The 24230-nt window shown below is 42.3% G+C and overlaps 1 protein-coding gene and 1 pseudogene across 1 annotated transcript in view; one reads left to right on the top strand and one right to left on the bottom strand.

The window, feature by feature from the left end:
• CCDC3 (coiled-coil domain containing 3) overlaps positions 1 to 24230 on the bottom strand; it is a 108864-nt gene that overhangs the window by 68773 nt on the left and 15861 nt on the right. The window lies entirely within an intron of this gene.
• On the top strand, positions 10906 to 21237 carry LOC136406182 (ankyrin repeat family A protein 2-like; annotated as a pseudogene).

The raw sequence follows: 24230 nt of genomic DNA, 5'->3' as shown, positions 1-24230 counted from the left end.
GAGAGAGATTATAGGGGTAAGTCACTGAAAGGGTCACAGGCACTTGAAAAGGCAAATATATTATCATTTTTTTATTAAACCCTAATGGTTTTGACATTAACAGTTCACCATAGTAATTAGCCATAATGGTCAAAGTATATAAGTATAGCAGTAATCTGTTGTTAACTGTTAATGTTTCTTTTCTGATGTGATCACAAGTCATTAACTTGTAGACACTAGCACTGTAGGTGTTTCAGCTAAAAGGAGGCATCACGCAAAACAACCCAGGGATGTCTCATTCCCAAAGAGAAGACCTCATCACTCTACAAGCTGTAAAATGATACATGGAGAAGGTACACCCCACCCAAGCAGGACTCAAACTGTAATTCACTTTGGATGAGAAATCGTTGAGTCTTATGAAAGCAAACAGAGTTCACTTTTAGTGACTACATGCCATCAAGTCTCCAGTATAGAAAGGAAACCTTCTATCTAAGCCTCTTATAAGTCTTCTTTGCCAACCTTTCCCCAGATGTTCCTAAAGCGGCGTGTCAATGTATCTGTCATGGTTCATGGACAGGAAACATCTGGGAGTGATGCAAATGGGTTTTAATGAATTCAGAGCCATAGCATCAGCTGCTGGGGCGCTGGATTCTTTCTAAATGGCAATATCTGTTAGGAGAGATTTCCTCCCCTGCCATCTAGTTTCTACGTAGCGGATGCTTCATTAGAGGTACGTTTCCAGTCTCTCCAGGGCCCCTCACTCACCATCCTTCTTGGAAATGGGAGTGAATACAGATTGGTGGAACAGGAACTGCACACACCTCACTTGGTCTCACCCTCTCCCTTGGGAGCTAGTTGGCCAGAGCGAGCCCCCTACCTACTCTTCTCCTCTAAGTCTGAAAATGTTCGAGTCTTTACACTGGGAGGAGTTAGTGTAGCCTGAGGGGAGTTAGGCCTGCCTGGATGGGTGAGTCCATTGAATCCCCAGTTGGGGAAAAGCCCTCTCACCTGCAGATAGTAACCATATTTTCCAATACCATCTTGATCAGTTAAAAGAAAAAAAACAAAAACAATCTTCAACACAGTTAAATCAGAACACAGGAGAGGAAGCTGGTGGCTACTCATTGAGCTTGCTAAAACCCTGACATTTTCTAAAATTAGAGAGACCTCACCATATCTTTCTGTGTCTAGTGCTTGATGGCATTTGAAGTAATGTCCTGTAGCTCAGTGGTCCCCAACTCCCGGGCCGCGGACCGGTACCGGTCTGTGGGCCATTTGGTACGGTCCTCAGAGAAAGAATAAATAACTTACATCATTTCAGTTTTATTTATATTTAAGTCTGAACGATGTTTTACTTTTAAAAAATGACCAGATTGCCTCTGTTACATCCATCTAAGACTCAGTCTTGATGCTTGTCTCGGTCCCGTGATACATTTATCCGTCCCACCCTAAAGGCCTGTCTGTGAAAATATTTTCTGACATTAAATTGGTCCATGGCCCAAAAAAGGTTGGGGACCACTGCTGTAGCTCACCTCTTTGAGCCTTCTCAACAAACCTGGGTGGAAGGCAAGGTTTACTGTCCCAAATGGACTGTGGCAGCAGAACTGAGACCCAGAAAAGTTAAGTGATCTGTCCACAATACACAACCCCATAGAATGTTCCAGATCTCTAGCTGCCACACTTCTGTTCTCTTCCAATGTCCTCCAACGCTCTGAGGCCAATGACTTGAGTGACTCACACGGCTCTCCACCTCCCACAACATAGCAGTTTTGCCTTGTAAAGGCTGCTTTAGTACGCTAGTGAATTTCTTGACTTTGGTGCCATTTAACAAACAGCCTCATTTACTGGAAACCCCAACTTTAATTTTTCTGAGCTTTGGAGGCTTCTGCCAGGCAAAGAAGATAATTATATTGGTTCTTTTGTTGCTTTAATGACCTATTTTTCATTTTTAAGTACTATGTCTCTACCCAAATTTAAAAGTCACTCCACAAAGCAATAAACTAAGCAATTATAAAGCACTGGGCAAAGTCAGACCATTCATTAAATCCTTCTGCTTCTTGAGTTTTCAGTGTCTACAGTTTAAATAGGGAATCTGTCTACTTAGTAGTATATTGTCAAGGCTAATTACGCCAACACATAAATCTACCAAGTCACCATATTTTGGTAGATTATCACCACATGGAATCAGGCTCCAAGAAATCTACTGGCCTCAGATGACTGCCTCCCTCCTTGTCCCTGGGGCCTAAAGTAAAACACTGCTAAGTCACTGAAATGGGAGGAAAGGGGCCACTGTGTGGTCAGCTGAACCAATGCCTGGGCAGAAACACAAGTGGTTGGTATCTCTTCTAAAATGAAGCAGGCCAGCTTCTTGCCTTCGTTGGTCCTACACGGTGAACACAACTTACTCTCTGAGGACCTCAGATCACTCGCTGAGAGCCCAGGCTCTCACTGCGGACTACTGTTGGTAGAGATGTGGAAAGGTAGGAAAGAGCTCCCTGGGGTCCTCAACGACTTCTTCCTTCCCAAATCCAGCGTCCTTTCCGCACCCTGAATTCTGGCTCTCGGCACGCGGCCCCCGTTCTCCTGGCTGTCTCTGCACGGGGTCTGCCATGCTGCAGTCTGCTGCCCTCCCACTGAGAGAATCTGCCTGCCAAGTCTTGTTCCTCCTCCCACCCACAACTGCAGCCAGCCACCTAACACGGCTTCTCAACCTCGCCTCTCTCCCGTCTCCTCTAAGGTGGATTTTCTCCAGCTCAATGAGGCTGCAACCATCACCTCAAGGCCGGAGTGTTATCTTCTCCCTACCCCTCACCCCCACTGCCTGCAGGACAGTAACCCTTGTTTAAACTGTCACCTCACCCCATCGACAAACCCAGGACATTCTCATTGTTCCTCCCCAAGGCCTCAAATGCAAGCCCTCTTCCCAACTTCACTGGCAATTCTATTTCATTTCATTTTATTATTGTCATAGTACTCACAGCCAAGCCGGCTTCAAGTCTAAGAACGCGTAGTGTGGTCAGGCTTCATTTATGCCTCACCCCCAATTTCTAAAACTGGCCGGGGCAAGTCTCCCTGATCTCTGCCATGGGCACAGGCCATACAGCTGGCTCCGCCTGGTCTTACAGCTGGGCTGTCTGGGTTTTTTGCTGGACCTAACTCCCTACCCTGAACTACATCCCATTCTAAGCTAAAGCCCTGATACCTTCCTAATTTTGCCAAGTCCCATCCATCAGGGTGGGTGAGAAAGCTGTCCCATGCCACTTACACCCAAGTCACATTTCAGATGCTTTTACAATAGGGATCCCAGAAATCAGCTTGGCTCGGAGTGAACAGGACAGCAGAGGCAGGTGACTGGTATAGCAAAAAGAACCCCAACTGTGCATGTGGACAGGGCTGAATTCAGATCCCACCCCTGCAACGCACTGGCAGTGGGACCAGGCAGGCTTCTCCAAGCCTGGCTCCTCATCTATAAAATGGGGACATCACCACCTGCTTTCAGAATGATGAGAAATAAAGAAGTTCATAATAACAATGGCAACAGCTACAACGGAGCCCTTACTGTGCACCAGGTGCTCTGCTAGGGACCAGGAGGAGCCAGAGAGGACAAAGCTCTCTCTTAAAGACATGAGGTCTCTTGCTAATAAACAGTCTGGGGATCACCAGGGAAAATAGAACAGATGAGCCCTGCCCTTAGGGAAGCAAGAGACAGAATTGATCATAACACAGTGCAAGCCCCGTCCCCAGGCATGAGTCCTGGTATAAAGTGGCCTCAACCTGCAGGGTAAGTCGCATGGCTGAAGGGAGGAGGCTCCACAGAGAGGCCTCTCCCACGTCCACTCCTAAGCAACTTCTGAGTGACAGAAAAGGGCAGGGGAGCAGGCAGCAGCACACAGCCCGGCCTCTTTCTTGAGTCCTGACAGAGCTTCTTTGGGAAATGCCACAAATTCTTGTCTGTCCAGACCAGACCAGCACCGTCTGTTCAGGAAAAGGTAAGGGGAGCCAATCAGCTCTTCCACTATGGAAGTCTCCTCCAAAAGGCCAAAGACAGCAATTCTTTGGTGGGCTCCTGGTGCCAGCTCCTAGTGCTGCCTCCATGTAAAAGAGAAGGTGTAAGTTCTCCTCTCACTCACTGCACATGTTGCCCAACTTCTACTGCACTGGCACACCATGGAGATATTGTGGGTTCAGTTCCAGACATCTGTCATGACATCTGTGGATTATGAAGGTAAAAGGAGAAGAGAAATGAAAAGCACCCCGAGAACAAGCAGCATTCGAGCAGGTCAAAGATGATCAAAGGCATGGTCAGTAGCCTCTCTAACGGTGAGGGATCGTGGGTGGAGAGAGCATCCCCAATCTGAAATCACCTAAGCCACCAAAATGAAACGTGTTGGATAGGAAAGGCCTGATGCGTACAGTAAGAAATGTCCCATCCCATGCAGAAATCAGAGCAGGGTTTCCAAGCTTCCTCTGGAATTTCCATTTGTGAGACAGGCTGCTTTGGGGACATGGCCAAGACAGGTAGCAGCTCTATGAGAGGTGTCATCTACTGAGCACAAGAATAGGACAGCACAGGCCAGAGGTTTGTTTCCAGTGCCACCAAAATGGCTGTCCCATTGGCAAGGACTGGCCACATTCCTCTCCTCCTGTTTTCCCACAGTGTGTTTTTACAGTTGTTATATCCACTGGCAGAGGGGATGAAGCTGACTGCTGGTAGATTGTTATGTTTCAGTGATTTCAATTATACAGAAGTAGGAAACCTTGTAGGTGACCATTTTATCCTGCTAACCTCTGCCTCATAATGTCCCTCGGATGACATGGATTGGGAGGGGTAGGGTGGACAGGGAATTACAACCCGACCGGAACATGTGCTACTGGAAGCAAAGAGGATGGAGCGAGACAGTGAGCTCTGGTCAGGAATCACAGAGGAGCTGCGGGCTGAGCTCACGGTCAGGAATACCCAAGCTGGGCTGTACTCCAGGCCCACAGGTCACCCCAGCCTTTATGGGAGAAAGGAAGGGTGGATGAGAGGGTCAAGAGGTCCAGTTTTTTCCTAATGGTAGAATCTCCACCCTGAATCCCATAAAAGGAATTGGCAGAGTGTTTTCTGGAAGTTCTCTCTGTTGCCCAGAGGAACCCCATGCATGCCCAACCCAAGGCTCTGCTCAGCACCCGCATGCCACTGAGGCCCATCCCTTAAGGTCAGACAAGGGCATTCTCTTGCCAGCTTCTGAAATGGTAGGAACCAATCTCTCCCCAAGAGTAAGACCTGATTGTTGCCAAGCACACAGGAGGAAAATTGGGCTGACTCAGTGGATCAGAACAGAGGAGGGCAGGTGGGAGATGGGGACAGCACAAACATAGCTTCCACATGACATCACAACAAACCCCTGCTCTTCACGGAAACTTCTTGGAACCCAAATCAAAGATAGGAAGTAGGAGTCGATAGAGTTGTAGGTGGAGAAGAAGGAAGAAGCTAGAATAATCATAGTAATAACAACAGGGCCAATATTTATTGAGCTTTACTATAAGTATACTAAGTAAGTAATGAGTAAATACATTTAAACCTCCCAAAACTTATGAAGTAAGTTCCATTATTATGTCATTTCTTAGATGAAGAAATTAATCCCACTGCCAGTATTGTGGTTCACATTCATGCCACAAGTTTGAAAAATGTCTTCATAGCACCAAGATATAACTGTCACTTTGAGTAGCCAAGTAGAAAAGACCAGCATGTCTGGGAAATGACATTCCATGTGGCAAAATGGGAGCCTGGCACCCTACTGTTGACAGCTTTTATGAGTGTGTCAGGAAGATAAGACAACGAGGCCCTGAGGGGCCCTGGGCACCCTGCGGGGCTGACTCACCAGCACAGGCATCCGCTTTTCTGAGCAGCATGGCAGCTTTCCATCATCCTAGATCAGGGGTCAGGAACCTTTTTAGCTGAGAGAGCCATGAACGCCACATATTTTAAAATGTAATTCTGTGAGAGCCATACAATATGTTTAACACTAAATACAAGTAAATGTGTGTATTTTATGTAAGACCAACACTTTTAAAGTACAATAAGTCTCTGAATTCTTTTTAATAACGTTGTTCTGCTGTTGCTAACCAATGATGAATAAAGTACTTCTTACCATTAATGCGACTTCTCGTGCTGCATGGTTTTGCTGATGGCTTTGTAGTCTGGTCAATATGGGGTGAGATTAAGCTTCATGAAGGCATTGAGACTTTCATCCGTTAAACGTGATCGTAGGTTGGTCTTACAATTCTTTAGATGTGAGAAAGACTGCTCACATGCATACATAGAGCCAAACACTGTCAGTACAGCAATACTCACATGCTGCAGTGTGTGGTATGTGATGGGAAGTGCATTCCAAGTTTTGACAATCAGCTTGTCCAGGGGTTGAAGTTTTTTCATTTCTCCCCACTTGTGTTTGCTCGCCAACTCTGCTTGCTGTCGTGCAAGTCTTTCCAAATCTTCATTCAGTGACTTGAACTTATTCACCCACATGTCTGAGGCCTTCAAGTCAGCAGCTTGTAGCCCAAAAATCTCTGACAGAGACACTGGGGACGTAACTCAGGTCAGCACTGTCCACTGCACCCTCGTGTGGATGGGTGATGAACTTAAAAAGACGAGTGCGCTCACAAAATTCTTCAAAGCGTGCTTTGAATGACTTCAGGAGATTAGATGTGAAGCCCGCTAGCTGCTGGAGATCAAGATGTTGAGCAGGGTCACTTGCTGTGCATGCATCTTTAAACTCTCCCAGTTTTTCAAAGTGTAGTAAACGACCTGTTTCAATGTCAGCGATGAAGAGTTCCAGCTTGTTTTCAAATGCAAACACTGCTTGTTCAAGGGATAAGACTGTATTTCCAATGCCTTGCATTTTCACATTGAGCTGGTTCAGATGTTCAGTCACGTCCACGAGATTGTAGAACTTCAGGAGCCACTCAGTGTTAGCTAACTCAAGATGCTTGACGTTTTTCATTTCAAGAAAAGTCCGGATTTTGCTCAGACAAGCCGCGAAATGGCTGAGCACCTTCCCTCTTGACAACCAACTCACATTGCTGTGCAGAAGCAGACCAGGATAATTATTCCCAACTTCATCCAGCAGTGTTTTAAACTAGCGATCATTTAAAGCTTGGGCAACAATAAAGTTGACCACCCGAATGACCAGCGACATCACCTCACCAAGCTGCTTGCCACACATCTGAGCACAAAGCGCCTCCTGATGTAGGATGCAGTGAAAACTTAGGATGGTTCTCTTTTTATGTTCACGAAGAAGCGCTACAAATCCTTTGTTTTTCGCCACCATGCACGGAGCACCATCAGTACACATCAAAATAAGTTTATCCATCAGTAGATTTTTTTCTTTAGCGAACTCAGTGAACGACTTGAATAAATCCTCCCCTCTTGTTGTCTCTTTCCATAGGCAAAACAGCAAGACTTTCCTCATATAGTATGGTAGTGTGTCACTGACAGCATACTTTGCAATCACACTGAATTGGGATAAATGGTTTACGTCTGTTCACTCATCCAAAGTGAGAGAAAAGAATGGTGCTGCATTTATGTCCTTCACTTGTGTTGCCTCAATTTGATTTGCCATCATGATGGTACGATCGTGAACAGTTCTTGCCGGCAGAGGCATGCCTTTTATTCGTTTGATTATCTTGTCTTTATCTGAAAAGTCGTCAAAAAGTTCATTGGCAACATCAAGCATGAATGTTTTTGCAAACTCCCCATCTGTGAATGGCTTTCCGTTTCTCACAATTGCTAAAGTAGCAGCAAAGCTAGGCGAATTCCAGTTACCTTGTTGGGTCCAAACTCGGAGTTGCTGCTGACTAGCTTGCACTCTGCACAGTAGCTCTTGACATGCTTTCTTCCTGCTGTCCCCCGCTGGATATTTCGATGCAAATGTAGTATGGCATGTGTCGAAGTGCTGCTTTATATTTGACCGTTTCATGGATGAAATTTTATCATTGCATATTAGACACATTGCAGAACCAGCTCTCTCCACAAAGGCGAATTCCTCTGTCCATTCCTGCTGAAAAGTACTATATTACTCATCTTTTTTCTTTTAGCCATCTTCTTCGTCAAAAGGGTTTCTGCAATTAGCTAGCTGACTACTTGATTAAAGGGAGGGGAGTTTACTTCCTGACCTCACAACGACCCATGTACGTTACGCATTATCCAATAAAAATTTGGTGTTGTCCCAGAGGACAGCTGTGATTGGCTCCAGTCACTCACAACCATGAACATGATTGGTAGGAAATGAATGGATTGTAATACATGAGAATGTTTTATATTTTTAATGTTATTATCTTTTTTATTTAAGATTTGTCTGCGAGCCAGATGCAGCCATCAGAAGAGCCACACCTGGCTCGTGAGCCATAGGTTCCCGATCCCTGTCTTAGATCACTGCCTAACTGGAGGGCTTTCTGTGAGCTTCTCGTCCAATGTCTTAGATGGGTATTACCATATAGCACATAGCATAGCCAGATCCTTGAACCCCATCCAAGGATGATGGTTGATGACCAGATTTGGGTCTCCTTAACACCTCATTTCAACTTTAGCACAATCCCCCCAATAGCGTGTTCCATCAATTTGATAATTGACAGTTACCATTTTGAGGGTTTTTTGGGAACACTTACTATGTGTCAAAGATTTGCAGTATCTGGTGTTTTATATATATCACCTCATAAATCCGCAGTCCTTCTAGCTAAGTATAATCATGCCTACCTTGTATTCCCTATGACAAGTGAAGAGTCTGAGGTTCCCACGCTAAAGGATTTCCAATGGTCAAACAGCTGGCAAGGTCAGGAATCCAGTCCATGCCTCGCTGACTCTGCCCTAGTCATCTGTGGGCTTCCGTGGTCAGTCTCATTCTAAGGTTTAAATTGTTTTAGGTATTGTGGGCTTTGACTCTACCATTCACATCCTCTTCCCAAGCCCCTGCATCAGGAAGCAGGAGCCAATCCTTCTCATAAATGCCATCCACACAGGGTCTTCCAGTCCTCTGCCCACATCATCTCAGAAGGCTCAGGAGGAAGGGGCTCGCTGGCCCTCCCACCTACCCCCAACCTAACACACATGCTCATTCCAGGCCTCCACATACCCACCAATGGAAACAACCAAAGTTCATGTTGCACCTAACCCCAGCCCAAATTCTGAACAGACAAGAACCTTTCCATGTTCTGTTCAGCCCCAACTCCACCTACTGGGCATTAGTTGAGCTTTATAAAGGAATAATAAGAACATGATGTGTTTCAACAGCCTTTGAAGAGAAAGCTTTAAAAAAAATCCACAAAATCAATTCATCCCTGGTTGTTTTCTAACTAGAAGAAAGATAAGCAAATCCATACTGAACCACTGACTCACTGACTCACTCCTCCTGTGGTCCCGAAACTCGCAAGGCCCCCTTGGTGCAGATGGCCAGGCCTGTAGCAGGGTACTCAGAACAGACCCGTGGGCCTCTACATATACCCTATTCAGTATGCAAAATAATTTAATTCTTGCTTTAAAAGCCAGTAAAACTGGAGAGGAGGGAGGAACGAATCAGCAGAGCATAGGGGAATCTTACAGCGGGGAAACTACTCTATATGATAGTATAATGGTGGAAAATCTGATTACTAATTTGTCCAAACCCATAGAATGTACAAGACCAAGACTGAACCCTAATGTAAACTACACACCCTTTTTGATGATAACATGTCCATGTAGATTCATTACTTATAACGTGTCCCACTCTAGTGGGGATATAATAATGGGGGAGGACTAAGTGTGGGCGTGGGGGTATACAGGAAATCTCTGTACCTGCAACTTGATTTTGCTGTAAACCTAAAAGTGCTCTGCAGAACAGTCTGTTTTTAAACATCCAACCAGGACACTGAAACATAATATTTATAGGTGTATTAGTCCATTCTGGCTACTATAACAAAGTACTGTAGACAGGGTGACATAAACAACAGAAATTTACTTCTCGTAGTTCTAGAGTCTAAGAATTGCAAGATCAAGGCGCTAACAGATTTGGTGTCTGGTGAGGACTTGCTTCCTGGTTCGTGGGCAGCCAGCCTTCACTGTGTCCTCACAGGGCTGAAGGGGTAAGGGGGCTCTCTGGGGTCTCTTATATAAAGGAACTAACTCCATTCATTAGGCCTCTACCCTCAAGACCCAACTGCCTCCCAACCATCTCATTGAGGGTTAAGATGTCAACATATGAATTTGGGCTGGGCAGCGCAGGCATTTAGTCTATGGTCATAAAAGGCCTTGGCATCTAGCCAGTCTACTTGCCCTGAGAACTATCTCTGCACAGAGCTCTCTCCATGGCAGCAATCAAACCCATACTCTTGCCTAGAAGCAGCCTTTCACACACCAATACGAAATATTTCACAGCATGCCAGGCATTTGACCCTCCATGCCCACCCTCTGGGATTCAAGATTAAAAGAGAAGTCCAGGTAGGCCATGTGAGCGGGGCGATGGGGAAGAGGAAATGTGAGCGAAGGACACAACGTGGGCCTTGCTCTGGTGATGCAGAGTGGTCCACTGAAACGAGGTGTCTCTGTGGTACCCGGGCAGCAAGCACCACAAAGTACAGCAGCGGGAAAGGGCCTGCAAATGCTCTCAGCTGCACAGAAGTGGAATGTTTGTTGTCCAGAAAGCAGAAGAAATTGGAAGTAACATCAATCAAAACAAACTGGGGCTTGAGAGCCTACAGTAAATCTGAGGCTGCAGATGGAAAGGCCCAACTAGAAAATGGTCACGAGGCCCTCCACTCCCACCTGGTCGGCCTCCGGCTGCTATTCTCAGGACCTGCCATTGCAAACTTTTTTAATATCCAAATTCCAAGAATACACTGGATGCCACACTTATAAAACCAAAGGGGAAATTATGAAGTAATGATTTAATTACTGAAACTACAGTTGAAATCATGGCTACTTCAGCAAATCTGGATCTTGGAGCCCAGCTGATAGTGGAAGAATGTCCCAGTAGATAAGAGTCTGTCATGCCAGACATCTAGAACATCAGCTCATCCCAAATGATGGATCAGCTCACGCTGTTGCCATGGAATAAAATTCATACTGCCTAACCAATTTGATATGAACAGGCATCCTTGATTTCTGAAGTCCTTAAATGAAGAGGATAATAAAAATATTTGAGGCCAGGTTAACTCTAATCTGGAGGTGGCATGTCCTATTTAAAGCTGAATGTAAAAAACAATTCCTCTTAAAATTGTAACAACAAAAAATACCTAGGAATAAACTTAACAAAGGATGTAAAGGACCTATATACTGTAAACTATAAAGCATTAACTATAAAGGAATTGAAAAAAACACAATGAAATGGAAAAATATTCCATGTTTATGAATTGGAAGAATCAACATAGTTAAAATGGCCATATTACCCAAAGCAATATACTAATTTAATGCAATCCCCATTAAATCCCAAAGTCATTTTTTAAAGAAACCAAATGAAAAATTACCAGACTTGTATGAAACCATAAAAGATCCCAAATAGTCAAAACAATCCTGAGAGAAAAGAATGATGCTGGAGGTATCACAATACCTGACTTCACATTATACTTTAAAGCCACAATAATCAAAACAGCATGGTACTGGCAGAAAAACAGATAGACCAATGGAACAGAATTGAGAGCCCAGAAATAAAATGACATATATGTGGACAAATGATCTTTGACAAAGGAGCCAAAAACACACAATGAAAAAAAGCTTCAAGAAATGGTACTGTGAAAATTGGAAAGCCACATGCAAACAAATGAAACTCGACTATAGTTTGTCCCCCTGCACAAAATTTAATTCAAAATGGATCAAAGACCTAAATATAAGATCAGAAACAACAAATTACATAGAACAAAACATAGGTACTAGACTTATGGACCTTGGCCGTAGAGAACAATTTATGAATTTGACTCCAAAAGCAAGGGAACTAAAGGCAACAATAAATGAATGGGACTACATCAGACTAAAAGGCTTCTTCCCCACAAAAGAAACCGACAACAAAAGGGCAACCAACCAAATGGAAGATGATATGATATTTACAAATAATAGCTCCGATTAGAAGTTAATGTCCAAAATATATAAAAAATTTGCAAAGCTCAGCAACAAACAAGCAAACAACCCAATTAAAAAATGGGAAGAGGCCTGACCAGGTGGTGGCACAGTGGATAGAGCGTCGGACCAGGATGCCGAAGACCCAGGTTCGAGACCCCGAGGTCACCAGCTTGAGTGCGGCTCATCTGGTTTGAGCAAGGCTCACCAGCTTGGACTCAAGGTTGCTGGCTCAAGCAAGAGGTTACTCGGTCTGCTGAAGGCCCGTGGTCAAAGCACATATGAGAAAGCAATCAATGAACAACTAAGGTGTCGCAATGCGCAACGAAAAACTAATGATTGATGCTTCTCATCTCTCCATTCCTGTCAGTCTGTCCCTATCTATCCCTCTCTCTGTCTCTGTAAAAAAAAAAAAAAAAAAAAAAAACATGGGGAGAGAGGCCAGACCTGTGGTGGTGCAGTGGATCAAGCATCGACCTGGAACACTGAGGTTACTGGTTCAAAACCCTGGGCTTGCCCAGTCAAGGCACATGTGGGAGTTGATGCTTCCTGCTCCTCCCCTCCATTCTCTCTCTCTCTCTCTCTCTATCTCTCTCCCTGTTTCTCTTCTCTAAAAATAATGAATAAATAAAAATAATTTTAAAAAATGGGGAGAGGACATGCATTAGAGAAATGCAAATCAAAACCACAATGAGATACCACCTCAAACCTGTTAGATCAGCTATTATCAACAAGACAAGTAATAACAAGTGTTGGAGAGGCTGTGGAGAAAAAGGAACCCTCATTCACTGTTGGTGGGAATGCAAATTAGTACAACCATATGGAAGAAAAATATGGTGGATCATGAAATAATTAAAAATAGAATTACTGAGAGACAAGATGGCAATGGAGTAGGCGGATGTACCAACTTACACCTCCCAGAACCAAAGTGAATTACAAACTAATTTTAAGAACCATCATCAAAATCAGAAAAAACTAAGAACTATATGAATCCATACATAGATGGGACATAAAAATGAGACTCAGAGACATGAACAAGAATGTGATGGTAATGGGGGTGGGAGGGTGGGGAGAGTAGGGGGAGGGAGGATAGGGCAAGGGAGGAGAGAAGGGATGGGGAGGGGAGGGGCACAAAGAAAACCCGATAGAAGGTGACGGAAGACAATTTGACTTTGAGTGAGGGGTATATAGCACAATCAAATGTCAAAATAATCTGGAGATGTTTTCTCTCAACATATGTACCCTGATTTATCAATGTCACTGCATTAAATTTAATTAAAAAATGATAAAAAAAAAAAAAAACAGAACCATCATCTGGAAAAACCAACTTTGGACTAAACTAAGAGGACTCTTTAACCAAGGAACACTGAAGAAGCCACACTGAGACTGGTAGGAAAAGAGAAAACACGGAGAGGGCTGCCCAGCTCCCGGGAGCAAACAGCAGCCCAGAGAGACTCGCATGGTGGGAAGTGAGTTTAGCAGAGAGGGGAGGGTCCTGAGTCCCAGGAACAAAACCCCAGCCAGCAGCCCCAGAGCCTAGAAGAGGTGTATGAACAGTATTTAGCTGGAAACAAGACAAAATACTGTTTGTAAGAAAGAGACTGATTTCTCAGACCCAGGATTCTTCTTAAAGGGACCGTGCAGAAAACCTGTCTCATAGCCACTCACCCGGGGCTTCGGGGGACTGGGAGAGAAAAGAGGACCGGAGTAGCAGGAAGAGAGTGCAATCTAGGAGGCACAGGGAGAAACATTTTGAGAGACGGCCACCCTAACCCCTGGGACAAGCTACTCCCCAAATTTAAGTGAATATTTCCCCTGGAAACAGCAATACCAGCAAAGGGAAGCAAGACACCAGCCAAACAAGCTCTCTCACGGCACTCAGAGCAGAGTAGCTTAGAAGGAGGGAGCTTTCGGGACTACAGTAGTGAGTCTTAGGGTCTGAGCTGCAGTTTCCCCACCCACACTGTGGAGGGCTCACCCGAGGCGGGCGGCGCGGGGACACAAAAGCGCAGTTCTGTTGGCAAGGGCAGAAGCAGGCTGGACACCACTGAGGCCCAGGTGTGAGCTCAGTATTGCCTGCCTGGGGAGGAGGGGATGTGCAAAAGTGATCAAGCCCAGCCGCAGGCTGCCTGCAATCCAGCCTGCAGGAGAAGGACAGGAGCCCCAGAAGGGTCGGAGACCCACCCTAGAGCAGGGAATAGAAGCACAGCTTTGCCCGGCCTGCAGAACCAGGGTCATGGCCTGACTTGGGAGCCAGCTCCTCCCAGGGGAAGAACCAAGGCTTGCAGCCATCCCACGAGTGGGATCCTCCTGCAAGGGCTGGGCAAAAGCCCGGAATCAGGTGGAGACCCGCAGCTGAGCACCCCTACCCTCAGGGCCAAGCATAATGCCACCCGTGGGGGCGGGGCAAAGGCCAAGGCCACTGAGGCTTGTACACCCGAGCACGTAATCACAGCCACTCCCGTGAAGGGGAGGTAAAAACCACAGCAACAGCCCCAGTGAGCAGGCACCAGCAACGCCCATACCCGAACGCCCTAGGAAGCAACAACACAGAGGGTGGTGGGCCTGCAGACAGGCCACACCGAGGGAACACAGAAGCCACACCCAGTGGACTCCAGTGACCAAAACCTACTTTTACACAGATAAAATGAGAAGGCAGAGAAATGCAACACAAATGAATCAAGAGAAATCCCCAGAAAAAGGCCTGAATGAGTCAGATATAACCAAATTACCAGACGCAGAGTTTAAAATAACGATTGTTAGGATGCTCAAAGATATTAGAACAATAGATGGTCATTACGAACACCTAAATAAAAAGATAGCAAATATAAAAAGGACATTGAAATAATAAAAAAGAATCAGTCAGATATGACAAATACAATATCAGAAATGAAGAACACAATGGAAGGAATTAAAAGCAGGATGAATGAAGCTGAGAATCAAATCAGCAAGTTAGAGGACAAGATAAATGAAGGCATGGAAGCAGAGCAGCAAAAAGAAAAGAGACTCAAAAAGTCTGAGGAAACTCTAAGAGAGCTCTGTGACAACATAAAGAGAAATAACATCCACATCATAGGGGATCCTGAAGAAGAAGAGAGAGAACAAGGAATAGAGACTTTGTTCAATCATATCATAGCTGAAAACTTTCCTCAATTAAGGCAGGAAAATGTCTCACAAGTTCAAGAAGCACAGAGAACTCCATTAAAGAGAAACCCAAAGAAATCTGCACCAAGACACATCATAATTAAAATACCAAAGCTAAGTGATAAAAAAAAAAATTAAAAGCTGCTAGAGAAAAAAAGACTATCACCTACAAAGGAGCCGCCATAGGGATGACTTCTGACTTCTCAACAGAAACACTTGAGGCCAGAAGGGAATGGCAAGAAATATTCAAAGTAATGCAGAACAAGAACCTAAAACCAAGACTACTTTATCCAGCAAGGCTATTGTGTAAAATTAAAGGAGAAATAAAAAGCTTTCCAGACAAAAAAATCTCAAAGAATTCACTACAACCAAACCAATGCTGCAAGAAATGCTAAAGGGCCTGTTGTAAACAGATCAAAGGAGAAAAAAAATATAGCAAAAGAGGAATACAGTTTTAAAGAATAAAATGGCAATAAACAACTATGTATCAATAATAACCTTAAATGTAAATGGATTAAATGATCCAATAAAAAGACATGGGGTAGCTGCATGGATAAGAAAACAGGACCCATACATATGCTGTCTACAAAAAAACACACCTTAAAACAAAAGATGCACATAGACTGAAGATAAAAGGATGGAAAAAAATATTTCACGCAAATGGAAATGAAAAAAGAGCTGGGGTAGGAATACTTATATCAGACAAAATGGACTTTAAAACAAAGGCTATAGTAAGAGATAAAGAAGGTCACTACATAATGATAAAGGGAGCAATCCAACAGGAAGATATAACCATTATAAATATTTACGCACCTAATAGAGGAGCACCTAAATATACAAAGCAGATTTTGATGGATTTAAAGGGTGAGATCAACAGCAATACTATAACAGTAGATAATTTCAATACCCCACTAACATTACTACATAGATCCTCAAGAAAGAAAATTAACAAAGAAACAGCAGACTTAAAGGACACACTAAATCAACGCAATTTAATAGATATCTTCAGAACCTTTCACTCTAAAGGAGCAGAATATACATTCTCTTCAAGTGCTCATGGTACATTCTCTAGAATAGACCACATGTTAAGGCACAAAAGCGGTCTCAACAAATTTAAGAAGATTGAAATCATATCGAGCACTTTCTCTGATCACAATGGCATGAAACTACAAATCAACCACAACAGAAAAACTGAAAAATACTCAAACACTTGGAAACTAAATAGCATGTTATTAAATAACAAATGGGTTAATAATGAGATCAAAGAAGAAATAAGAAAATTCCTAGAAACAAACGATAATGAGCATACATCAACTCAAAATTTATACGACACAGCAAAAGCAGTGTTGAGAGGGAAGTTCATAGCATTACAGGCATACCTTAAGAAGCTAGAAAAAGCTCAAATAAACAACTTGACCCTGCATCTAAAAGAACTAGAAAAAGAACATCAGGTAAAGCCCAGAGGTAGTAGAAGGAAGGAAATAATAAAGATCAGAGCAGAAGTAAATGACATAGAGGCTAAAGAAACAATACAGAGGATCAATGAAACCAGGAGATGGTTCTTTGAAAAGGTAAACAAGATCGATGAACCTTTAACCAGACTCACCAAGAAAAAAAGAGAGGATTCAAATAAATAAAATTAGAAATGAGAGTGGAGAAATAACAACTGACACAACAGAAATACAAAATATTGTAAGAAAATACTATGAAGAACTGTATGCCAAAACACTAGACAACCTAGATGAAATGGACAAATTTCTTAAAACATATAATCTTCCAAACATTAATCTGGAAGAATCAGAAAACCTATACAGACTGATTACAACAAATGACATAGAAACAGTTATCAAAAAACTCCCAACAAAGAAAAGTCCTGGGCCTGATGGCTTCACAAGTGAATTCTACCATATATTCAAAGAACTAACTCTTATTCTTCTCAACCTATTTCAAAAAATTCAAGAGGAAGGAAGACTTCCAAGCTCCTTTAATGAGGCCAGTATAATTCTGATTCCAAAACCAAGCAAAGACAACACAAAGAAAGAAAATTATAGGCCAATATCCCTGATGAATTTAGATGCTAAAATCCTCAACAAAATATTAGCAAATCGGATCCAGCAATATATGAAAAAAATCATACACCATGATCAAGTGGGATTTATTCTTGGGAGGCAAGGCTGGTACAATATTTGCAAATCAATCAATGTGATTCATCACATAAACAAAAGGAAGGAGAAAAACCACATGATAATTTCAATTGATGCAGAAAAAGCATTTGATAAAATCCAGCACCCATTCATGATCAAAACTCTCAGCAAAGTGGGAATACAGGGAACATACCTCAACATGATAAAGGCCATCTATGACAAATCCACAGCCAACATCATACTCATGGGCAAAATTAAAAGCAATCACCTTAAGATCAGGAACAAGGCAGGGGTGCCCCCTTTCACCACTCTTATTCAACATAGTTCTGGAAGTCCTAGCCACAGCAATCAGACAAGAAGAAGAAATAAAAGGCATCCAAATTGAAAAAGAAGAAGTAAAACTATCATTATTTGCAGATGATATGATATTGTATATAGAAAACCCTGAAGTCTCAGTCAAAAAACTACTGGACCTCATAAATGAATTCAGCAAAGTGGCAGGATATAAAATTAATACTCAGAAATCAGAGGCATTTTTATACACTAACAATGAACTATCAGAAAGAGAAATTAAGGAAGCAATCCCCTTCACCATTGCAACCAAAAAAAAATAAAGTACCTAGGAATGAATTTAACCAGGGAGATTAAAGACTTGTACTTGGAAAATTATAAAACATTGATAAAAGAAATCAGGGAAGATACAAACAAGTGAAAGCATATACCGTGCTCATGATTAGGAAGAATAAACATCATTAAGATGTCTATATTACCCAAAGCAATTTATAAATTCAATTAAAATACCAATGACATACTTCAAAGATATAGAACACATATTCCAAAACTTTATATGAAACCAAAAGAGAACACGAATAACCTCAGCAATCTTGAAAAGAAGAATAAAGTGGGAGGTATCACACTTCCGGATTATCAAGTTATACAAGGCCATTGTACTCAAAACAGCCTGGTACTGGCATAAGAACAGGCATATAGATCAATTTAACAGAACTGAGAACCCAGAAATAAACCCACACTTTTATGGACAACTGATATTTGACAAAGAGGGTAAGAGCATACATTGAAGTAAAGATAGCCTCTTCAACAAATGGTCTTGGGAAAATTGGACAGCTACCTGCAAAAAATGAAACTAGACCACCAACTTACACCATTCACGAAAATAAACTCAGAATGGAAAGACTTAAATATAAGCCGTAAAACCATAAGCACCTTAGAAGAAAACATAGGCAGTAAGCTCTCTGACAACTCTCGCAGCAATATATTTGCCGATTTATCTCCACAGGCAAGGGAGGATAAACAAATGGGACTATATCAAACTAAAAAGACAGGATAAACAAATGGGACTATATCAAACTAAAAAGCTTTTGCACAGCTAAAGACAATAAGAACAGAATAAAAAGACAAACTACACAAATGGGCTAATATATTTGACAATATGTCTGATAAGGAGTTAATAACCAAAATTTATAAAGAACTTGTAAAACTCAATACCAGGAAGACAAACAATCCAACCAAAAAATGGGCGAAAGGAATGAATAGACACTTCTCCAAAGAGGACATACAGATGGCCAATAGGCATATGAAAAAATGTTCAACATCACTAGTCATTAGAGAAATGCAAATTAAAACCACAATGAGATATCACCTCACACCAGTCAGAATGGTGCTCATCAACAAAACAACACAAAATAAGTGCTGGCGAGGATGTGGAGAAAAGTGAACCCTCCTGCACTGCTGGTGGGATTGCAGACTGGTGCAGCCACTGTGGAAAACAGTATGGAGATTCTTCAAAAAATTAAAGATCAAACTGCCTTTTGACCCAGCTATATACTTTTAGGAATATAACCCAAGAACACCATAGCACTGTTTGAAAAGAAGAAATGCACCCCCATGTTTATGGCAGCATTGTTCACAATAGCGAAGATCTGGAAACAGCCCAAGTGTCTGTCAGTGGACAAGTGGATTAAAAAGCTTTGGTACATATATGCTATGGAATACTACTCCGCCAGAAGAAATGACATCGGATCATTTACAACAACATGGATGGACCTTGATAACATTATACTGAGTGAAATAAGTAAATCAGAAAAAACTAAGAACTATATAATTCCATACATAGGTGGGACATAAAAATGAGACTCAGAGACATGGACAAGAGTGTGGGGGTTATGGGTTGGGGGGGAGGAAAGGGAGGGGTGTTGGGGGAGGGGAGGGGCACAAAGAAAATCAGATAGAAGGTGACGGAAGACAATTGGACTTTGGGTGATGGGAATGCAGCATAATCAAATGTCAAAATAACCTAGAGATGTTTTCTCTGAACATATGTACCCTGATTTATCAATGTCACCCCATTAAAATTAATTAAAAAAAATATTCTTTGCTAAAAAAAAAAGAATAGAATAGAATTACCCTATGACCCAGCAACCTCTCTACTGGGTATCTACCTCCAAAACTTGAGAACTCTGGTACATAAAGACACATGCACTGCCATGTTCATCGCAGCATTTTTCAGTGGCCAAAAGGACATGGAAACAACTGAAGTGTCATTAGATAGAGGACTGGATAGAGAAGATGTGGTACATGTATACAGTGGAATACTACTCAGCCATCGGAAATGATGACATACTGCGATTTACAACATGGATGAACCTTGAAAACACTATACTGAGTGAAATGAGTAAATCAGAAAAAGCTAAGGACTATATGACTTTACACATAGGTGAGATATAAAACTAAGACTCATGGACATAGATAAAAGTGAAGTGGTTACTAGGGGGCTGTGGGGGAGGGGAGTAAAGAGGGACAAATACACGGTGATGGAAAACTATTTGACTTTGAATGATGAACACAACATAATCAACAGTTCAAGTGCTATAGAGATGTTCACCTGAAACCTATGTACTTTTATTGATCAATGTCACCCCATTATATTTTCTAAATAAAAAAATAAATAAAGCTGAATGCAACAGGCGTACATCTCCTTCAGGAATCCAAGTAAGGTTATGTCTATTCTCCTTCTACAACAAAGCACTTATCACCCATAAAACAGTCAACTATCTTAACCAACAGGGGAAATGAGGTCTCAACCACCCTCTGTTAGAAAATTCTTTATCTGTTCCCCAGTGTGCTGCTCAGGGAGAAATGCTCTACCTGGCTACTCACATGGAACTAGAAAATGTTACCCACCACACAGATGAAAAATTATTTACTCCTCTGATGTAGGCCACAGCACACGGGCAAGTAGCTGTGCTTTAGTTTCTCCTTCAGAAAGGTGCTGATCCTCAGCTTTGAGGAAAAGGTCAAGAGCTTGCACTGTCTATAGCCTGCAGAAAAAACTAATTATTGTCAAAATGGGCCCCAGCCAGTTGGCTCAGTGGATTAAGTGTCGGCCCAGTGTGCAGATTCCCTGGGTTCAATGCCCAGTCAGCACACACATGAGAAGCAACCATCTGTTTCTCTTCCCCTCTCCTCACCCTTCTCTCTCTCTTTCCCTCATGTAGCCAGTGGCTAGGTTGATCCAAGCATTGGCCTCAGGCTCTGAGGATAGCTCGGTTGATTCGAGCATTGGCCCTAAACAGCACCGGTGAATCCTAGTCAGGGTATTTGCAGGAGTCTACCTCCCCTTCTCTCATTTTAAAAAAACTGTCAAAATGCTGCTTGGTTGTGGAATTGATACAAATGAATAATACAATTGGATCAGAGGCAGACTTTTGCTTTATGCGGTACATGAAACTCATGTGAAATGTATAAAAATGCTTTTAGAAAATGGACCTGACCCAACAATTGAAACCAATGCTGGATAAATTCTTGGCTGTCACCCTGGGCTATTGGAGTTTTCAACAAGTTATTAAGTCACAGTTATTGAAACTGCTTTAAAATACCAAGAAATAGATAATCTTCAGAAAGTGTTGTCTTCTGCCCTTTCATTTCCTTTTTGACCCGTATAAATTACAGTTTTGTTTACCTGTAAGTTTTTACCTCAGTTGCAATATTTACTAATTTTTAGTAAGTTTTTATAAGTATTCTTCTGAGTAATTCATGGGCTTATAATAAAATTAAAGTTGATGCTTTTTTTTTTTTCAGTGAGAGGCAGGGTAGCAAAGAGACAGACTCCCACTTGCACCCCTACCAGGATTCACCCGGCAAGCACACTAGGGGACAATGCACTGCCCATCTGGGGCATTGCTTTGTTGCTCGGCAACTGAGCTCTTCTTAGCACCTAAGGCAGAGGCCATGGAGCCATCCTTGGCCAAGGGCCAACTCGCTCCAATCGAGCTATGGCTGCACAAGGGAAAGAGACAGATAGAGAGAGAGTGAAAGAGAGAGATAGAGAGAAAGGAGAGGTGGAGGAGTGGAGAAGCGATGAACACTTCTCCTGTATGCCCTGACCAGGAATCAAACCCAGGACATCCACACACCAGGACTACACTCTATCACTGAGCCAACTGGCCAGGGCCTGTTGATGCTTTTTTATAAATTTGCTTTATGGCATATTTAAAATTATTAATTAATGTTTTGTGCCATTAAACTTTTATGGCACACAGTTATCTGTCTTTGTATTGAGTGCTATAATTTAACATTTTCAGAAATTATTCTTCCCTATTCATCTTCACTCTTGTATTAATTTATTGACTTTATATAGGGTTTTCTATAAATGCATAGAAAAAGTATTACTGAATTAACAACGCTCAGTGTGATTGTTTATAAAATGTTATTAAATTTTCTGGTTTTTAGACTTTATTTATTCATTTTAGAGAGGGGAGAGAGACAGACAGGAAGGGGAGAGGAGCAGGAAGCATCAACTCCCATATATGCCTTGACCTAACAAGCCTAAGGTTTCGAACTGGCAACCTCAGTGTTCCAGGTCGGCGCTTAATCCACTGCGCCACCACAGGTCAGGTTACATTTTCTGTTTAAAAAAATAAAGAGATGTGTACCTGGAAACCCGAAGTTCTTGCTATAAAAGCTCCACTCCATACACACTATGCTGAGGTGGCAATTTAATGCATCAAAATGAAAATGAAAAATGCATTTTGGAATTTACCAAATTATAGGGCTCCTATTCACCAGCTGGCCACTTCTTACTCTGTGCCAAGCTTTTTGTATGAATATGTCATTTAAATCTCAAAATAACCCTGTGACAATACCCCAGTTTTATAGAAAAAGTGGAGGTTCAGAGAAGTTCAATGACTTGCCTACTGTCACAGAATCTCTTTGGAGCAGTATTAGGATCCAATCTCAGGGTCTGCTCTGATCCAATGGCATCCACCACTTTTAAGTGTCCACAGGAAGGGAAGCTATGCCTTCTACTTTGGGGGGGGGGGTGCATCTCTAAATATCTGCCCACAGTAGAGCTGATTAAACTTCCCAAAGGAACAAAGCAAATCCAGCACCCCATAGTTAGCAGCTGACTGCAGTGCTGACAATGAGGTCCTAACACTGATTTCCTGAGACAGGTCTCTTCATTAAGCATAAAATTCCAGCCGTGAGAAAAACATACTTGCAACATGAATTGGCCAGAGGGAGAAGAAATGACCTTCACCAGAGGACTTCAACTAATTAGTGTTTCTTATAACACAAAATCCAGAATCCAGGCCCTCACAGGCCTTTCCAACCAGGCTTTATAAGCAGTTTTCCAACACTAGGAAAGACTCATTGCTTCCTTCAGCCACAGTAATATTTCATCTTTGACAAACATACATTAAGTTCCTCTTGTTTCTGAAAAGAATTGAATTTAAAAGATAGGATGCCTTTTCATTAGTAGCTTATAACTTAATTGTGGACAGATAAATGCTCGTGAAAGACACACCTGGAGTAAATGTGGGTGTGATCTCCCTTAGGACAGCAGGACAGGAGGGACTTGGCTGGGCTCGTGCGTGGATGGTGTATAGATGGTGTCAGCTATATAGCTTGAGTGATTCAACATATCAACCAGAAAAGAAAAGCTATGTCCTGCTCTTGCTTGAGTGTTCTGTTGTACTCACTTATGTATGTATACATATTAGAATTAAGTGATCGAAACTTTTAAATGCAAATGTTTACAGAACAGTAATAAATATAACGTCACTACTACTCTTTACTGCTCTGACTTGAATTATTCCAGGATCAGCTCCCACTGTTTAGCAGATTCTTGGGGTTGGTTACACAACACAGGTCAGCAGAAAACATCTCTGTAGCCTGGAGGATGGGACAGTGAGAAAGACACAGGTTGAAGCATGAGGCAAGTGGACAACCCATGGTCTGCTGGGAGAACCGAAGAAGAAAATAAGACAGAAAGATGGATAGACAGACAGACAGCACAGAAAGACCACCCTGGTCTCCAGACACAACTACCATTTCCCAGAAAACAGAAATCAATACTTCTCTCCAGCCACAAAATAAGGAAATAGAAAAGGATTCTCTTCCTAGATTAAATAAACAGAAAGAAGAAAGAAAGCACCTACAGTTACCAGCTGCTACTGTGTAAGAATGCCTTTCTTTTATACTTTATGTTCGCAAGGATATATATATGTACGTATGTTTTGGTTCACTTCCTTTGACTTGCAGTATGACGGTTTTACTTCACTACAAAGCTATGATGAAGTTTCGCACACTTTTGGAATCTTACGCTAGTTTCTACTAACATTTTTAATAGCTTTATCATTGAAATTATGATTTTATTGAAAGTCAAAACAGCATTACTAGACCACATGCTAACTAACAGTTGTAGCTGTGAAGTGAGTCTTTATTTTCCTATAAAATTATTTTGTGATGTAGCATTAAGAGGTTGAACTAGATGACTTCTCAGCTCCCTTATAGCCCTGACATTCTTCATCCTGTATCTGTACAAAGTAAATGAGATAGCCTTGTGTGTACTCTGAAGGCAATGCCCCTGGGACATGCTG

Source organism: Saccopteryx leptura, chromosome 5 (genome assembly GCF_036850995.1).
Source record: "Saccopteryx leptura isolate mSacLep1 chromosome 5, mSacLep1_pri_phased_curated, whole genome shotgun sequence".
Classification (NCBI taxonomy): Eukaryota; Metazoa; Chordata; class Mammalia; order Chiroptera; family Emballonuridae; genus Saccopteryx; species Saccopteryx leptura.
Note: the sequence above shows the minus strand (reverse complement) of the source record. Positions and strands in the feature narration are given on the sequence as shown.